Here is a 5,405-nt window from a genome sequence, read left to right as displayed (position 1 = left end):
CGCCTACAGCACCCAGTCTTCCTAAGTGGTCTCCCATCCAAGTACTAATCAGGCCTGACCCTGCTTAGCTTCCAAGATCAGACGAGATCAGGCATGTTCAGGGTGGCATGGCCATAAATCTATCACTTCTGTTTATTTTAAGGGAGGATCCATACTTTTTTCCTCTATGATTCATAATGGAATTCCTATTATTTATGCAATAATAGTATTTCTTATTTCATTTATACACTTGCTTTTCATTGAGGAATATAAATGAAACTGAGGTTTATATGTCTACTTTAAAATCACTGTGGCATAATAAAGATAATTTAGAATTTTTGACAGGTACTTAGAATCAGATCTTCTCTCTTGCCAGGCCAAGTTTTCTAATATAATTCCTGTTTTTCCCCTTGGAAATCTGTCACAAAAAATACTAATGCCAGTTTTATAAAGATTTTTTTTTTTTTTTTAATGGATCATCCTCTACCATCCTCAGAAGAAATATAGAGACTCTGGTTGTCTGAAGCACTTGGACTGCCATTGACACTTCCTGTGGTTCACAGCCCTGTGCTCTAGGCTCTTGCTGAGCAAAACTGTGTGTGTCCCCTCCTTCTCTTTGAAGCTGCATGGACTCACTTCTCCAAATGATCTGGAGGGTCTTCGTAGCTGTGGTGGTGGTGGTAGGGTTGGAGAATATCAGTTCTGTCCCCAGTGATGTGCACACAGGCTTTCATGCCCAGCAGTCTGTGATACAGAGCAATGGTGGTGGGGTGGACCTAAGATCACAGATAGGATTTTCTTTCATTTGCTTTTGCAATGCTGTTGGATTAATTCAGAACATAGCCCCTCCACATACTCAGAAGACAGATGGCTGCCTGGTCAAGAGACATAAGGAAGGCAGTAAACAAAGGGCTGTAGGCAGTGCCTGCTCCCAAGGAGGTTTTCTGCTGCCCCAATAGACGTTATCTGCTCCTGTAACCAAGCAGCACATCGTGCCCCCATTTGCCTGATAAGGCAGCTGCTGCCCCAATAAGATAACCCCTCTCTCTGCCTGTGTGCATAAAACTCTGCTCGCCCTTGGCCAGGTGCAGTTTCTTGCAGCTCCAACCAGTTGCCATCGAAGGGCCTCTGCCCTATGTGTAATAAATAGCATGTCTCACCCCTTTGCTCCTCCTGGTGGTTTTTTTTGGAACAACCAAAGCCCAGGTGCACGTTCCAGGCCTGGAGCTCCTGCATTATAAATGCAATCTTAGTAAAAATAATAAATACAGAAAACTGAGGAAATGTATACATAAATCCTGGTCCTATATTATGATATCTGTAAAACAGAGAAACAAGTAGAAGAAAGTTGGTGAGCAGAGTGAGGTACTCTGTGGTGCTCGGTCACCCGACCCAGGGTAGATACCCCTTGCACAAAGGGCTGTAGGACGCAACTCCAAGGGCACATGAGGATTGTCTTCTCATTCTGTTGAATCTTCTCACTTAGATAGATGTTACCAGAAGCTTTTCTAATGCATGTGTAGCTAGGATACGTGGGACAGGGACTTCTACCTCTCAGATGGTGCTCATGCAGATAAGTTTTTCCATGGAAAACAGTGAGAAAATTGTATAAAAGCTCAGTACATAAACTGGAGATCAAAGATCTCAGAGACCCAGCCAGGTAACAAGGACCTGAGAGAACAAGACCCCTGAGTAGAAGGGAAGAAGGGAGGCATGAGACAACAGGAAGAGCCATTCTTCCCTTCAGAGAAGTTGTCACATACAAGCAGCCAGGAGACGCAAAACTGAGTAAAGAGTAGTGCAGGAGGTCGAGAAATTTAGAAAATAACTTTTAAATCTTCTGGGGCTGAAGGGACACAAATTTGAGTTTAGGACTAACAGATGAAAAGAGTTCTAAATGCGGCCTAGAAGTCAGGGTGATTAGGAAGCAGAGCAGCCCTCACACAGAGATGGAGACACCATGGAGAACCTCACCTGCAGCCCGCCTTTGACCAGCCACCAGCCAGTCACATGTGACTCCTCTCTGGGGAAAGATTTTGGCATCTGGGGGCCCAGATTTTCTCTAAAATTATTTATATACATAGTGTGTTACTCAGATGTTTCCCAGCACACAGGGAACAGTATTGCATGCCTAAAAACAGGAAATTCAACCTTAATGGAAATCAAACACCAAGAAATTCAGATGCCATCGTTATCAAAGAGATTTAAAAATAATAAAATATGTTCAAGAGATAATTGACAATATGGAGAATTTCAACTGGAAACTCTGAAAGAATAAAATTTTGAAATTCTGGTGAAAATTTTAAAATTAAGAACTTAATAGATGAGTTGAATGGAGTATTTGATAACTAAATAAATTAGTGAACTGGAAGTTAAGCCAGAAGAAAATAGCCAGTCTCAACACAGAGATAAGAAAGATTGTGAAATATAAAGTAGATCATGAGATAATATAATAAACAGTGAAAAAACTTAACTGCTTGTGTTTGAAGTCTGAGAGAGTGAAGGGGAGAAAGGGCAAAAGCATAGCTAAAGAAAAGATAGCAATTTTTTTCTTTCTTATTTTTATTTTATTACATTTTAATTAGTTCAGGTATACAGTATTATGAAGTGATCTCCCCGATTACTCTAGCAGCCATTGGGCCTTACACATAACCATACAATAATATTGACTATATTCCTTCTGCTGTACTCTACATCCCCATGACTGTTTTATAACTACTAATTTGTACTTCTTTATCCCTTCACTTTTTTCACCCAGCCCCCCAAACTTCCTCACCTCTGGCAATCACCAGTTTGTTGTCTGTATCTGTGAGTCTGTTTTTGTTTAGTTAGTTTATTTTGTTTGTTTCTTAGATACTGCATATAAGTGAAATCGTATAATATTTGTCTTTCTCTGTCTGACTTATTTCACTCAGCATAATATCCTCTAGGTCCATCCATGTTATTGCAAATGGTAAGATTTCATTTTTTTTTATGGCCAAGTAATATTCCACTGTATACATGTACCATAAATTCTTTATCCAATCATCTATTTATGGTCACTTAGGTTGCTTCCTTATCTTGGCTATTGTGGATAATGCTGCAGCGAATATTAGGATGCATAAATCTTTATGAATTAGTGTTTTGGTTTTCTTTGAATAAATACCCAGAAGTGCAATTGCTGGGTCAAAAGGTAGTTCTATTTTTAATTTTTTGAGGAACCTATAAACTTTTTTGTGTAGTGGCTGTACCAATTTGTAATCCCACCAACATTGTACGAGGGGTCCCTTTTTTCCATATCCTTGCCAACACTTATCAGTTTTTTAATTTATTGATGATAACCATTCTGATAGGTGTTAGGTGCAATTTTTCAAAACACAAAATAACCCATGAAGTCAAAGATTCAAAATGAGCTTTAAAACCTGAAAAGCACAAATAAAAAGAAAGCTAATCTTAGATGCACAGTAGCACTACGATTGGAAAAAAAAAAAGGAAGAGTAAGATATTTATAGCCAAAAGTGAAACAGAAATACATTATTTTTAAAGAAGCATTGACAAAAGCAATAGCTGATTTCCCAGTTATAATGAATTAATGACTATGGAATGACACTTTCAAAGTGCTGCGAGAAATAGCTACTGACCTTGAACTTCAGGCTCTGAAAAATCTCCTGGAACCTATAAAGAAAAATAAGCCAATCATAGACAAACAAAAAAATGAGAAACTATCATATTCTGTCTTTAATTAAAAGGATACAAAATAATGTTCTTAAAGCATAAAGTAAATGCTCACAGGTGAAAATACATTGATATAGGAAGAAATAAAATCTATGAAGGTAGATGATAATGTGGTAAAACTAAATGACTATTATTTATATAAAACAATGATAGTATTTAATGGAATTTATGTATATTAGTAATTGAATAATTTAAATAAACAATCAAATAGCAAAAGTATCCTTGTTTCTTTTGTTAACTGTGCCCATTCTCATGATGAGCTAGTCAAAGGTATTCATCATTTCCATTTGTGTGTTTTTTATTTACAGCAATTCCTTTTGTTTCTTTCTCAGAGTTTCCATCTCTCTGTTTACATCACCCATCTGTTCTTGGATGTTTCTTTTTATATGAGAGCCCTTGATGTATTTGTTATAGTTATTTTAAATATCCTATTTGTTATTTCCAAAATCTGTGCCATATCTGAGTTTGCTTCTGATGTGTGCTTTGTCTCCCTAGACTGTTTATTTTGTTGTTCTCATGCTTTTTTTCAAATGGCAGGACCTGAGATGCATATGTCTATAGTGTGCGATTCTGTGTACATTGGGGCAGGAGTTGGGCTGTGCTTAGTGCTCACTCCAGCTGCGGGTGCCAGAGGTTGCAGATTTCTGCTGTGCCCTCATTTTGTCCTCTCTGTCCTGAGGCTTTCCTGGAGACTTTCTCTTAAATAAAGCCTGACATGCTGCTTTCAATTCTGTTTCCCAGTGACTAATATGAAGGAAAAGCATCACTAATAAAACAAAATAAAAAAGACTGTAAAAGAAAGTTACAAAGAGATTTATGCCAATTGTTTGAAAATTTGGATGAAATGAATAATTTCTTATGAAGTCTCCATACATCAAGACTATACAAAAAGAAATAGAAACTTTGAATAAATCCATATCTCTTAAAGACATGGAGACTGTTATTAAAATCTTGCTGCAACATTGACTCCTGGATCAGGAGGCTTCACTGATAAATGAGTCTAAACTTTTACTAAAGAAATCACCAATTCTATATGAACTCGTCAAGAGAATACAAAATGATAAAATTCATCTACTGGGTTTTATATCACTATCGTCTTGGTTCGCAAATATAACTATAGCAATACAAATTATTGACTAACCTGTCACCTAAATATAAATACAAATATGAGTGAAATGGATCCCTTGGTATATATAAGAATAAATATACAAAACTAACATTGTTTTAAATTCTAAAATGAATAAATATAATATTTTATATTAAGAAAATAAAATTTTTAAAATCATCTAAGTAAATAAGAAAAAAATTGATAGAATTCAATATTCATTTCTTATTACAAATACTTCATATCAAAGTATCCATAGAAAATTACCTCCTTACTGTGACAAATCACCAAAACCAATGACAAACCACATAACTGAGTTTAATGTTTTCAAATCTATTTTCAACATTAGGAATGTTTCTAATTAGCATTTTGGGTCAACATTATACAGGAATTTCTTGTCGGTGAAATAAATCAAATAAATATTAAGAATGTTAAAAGAGATTGATGTCAGAAACATGGCAGAGTGAGAGACATTCCCAAATCTCTCTCCTTGAAACAACAATAAGCTGAACATGTAAAACTCAAGAAAAAACACTGAAATTCCACACCAGCACGTCTGAGCGTGGGATGTGTGCATAAGAGCTTCCACGGGTCAGAATCCTGGGTG

The 5,405-nt window shown here is 36.4% G+C and overlaps 1 pseudogene; it reads right to left on the bottom strand.

Annotated features, from left to right (window-relative positions):
- On the bottom strand, positions 1-119 carry LOC112482986 (annotated as a pseudogene).
- Positions 120-5,405: the final 5,286 nt, after the last annotated feature.

Source organism: Pteropus alecto, unplaced genomic scaffold, assembly GCF_000325575.1.
Source record: "Pteropus alecto unplaced genomic scaffold, ASM32557v1 scaffold16, whole genome shotgun sequence".
Classification (NCBI taxonomy): domain Eukaryota; kingdom Metazoa; phylum Chordata; class Mammalia; order Chiroptera; family Pteropodidae; genus Pteropus; species Pteropus alecto.
This window is presented reverse-complemented; position numbering and strand designations above follow the sequence as displayed.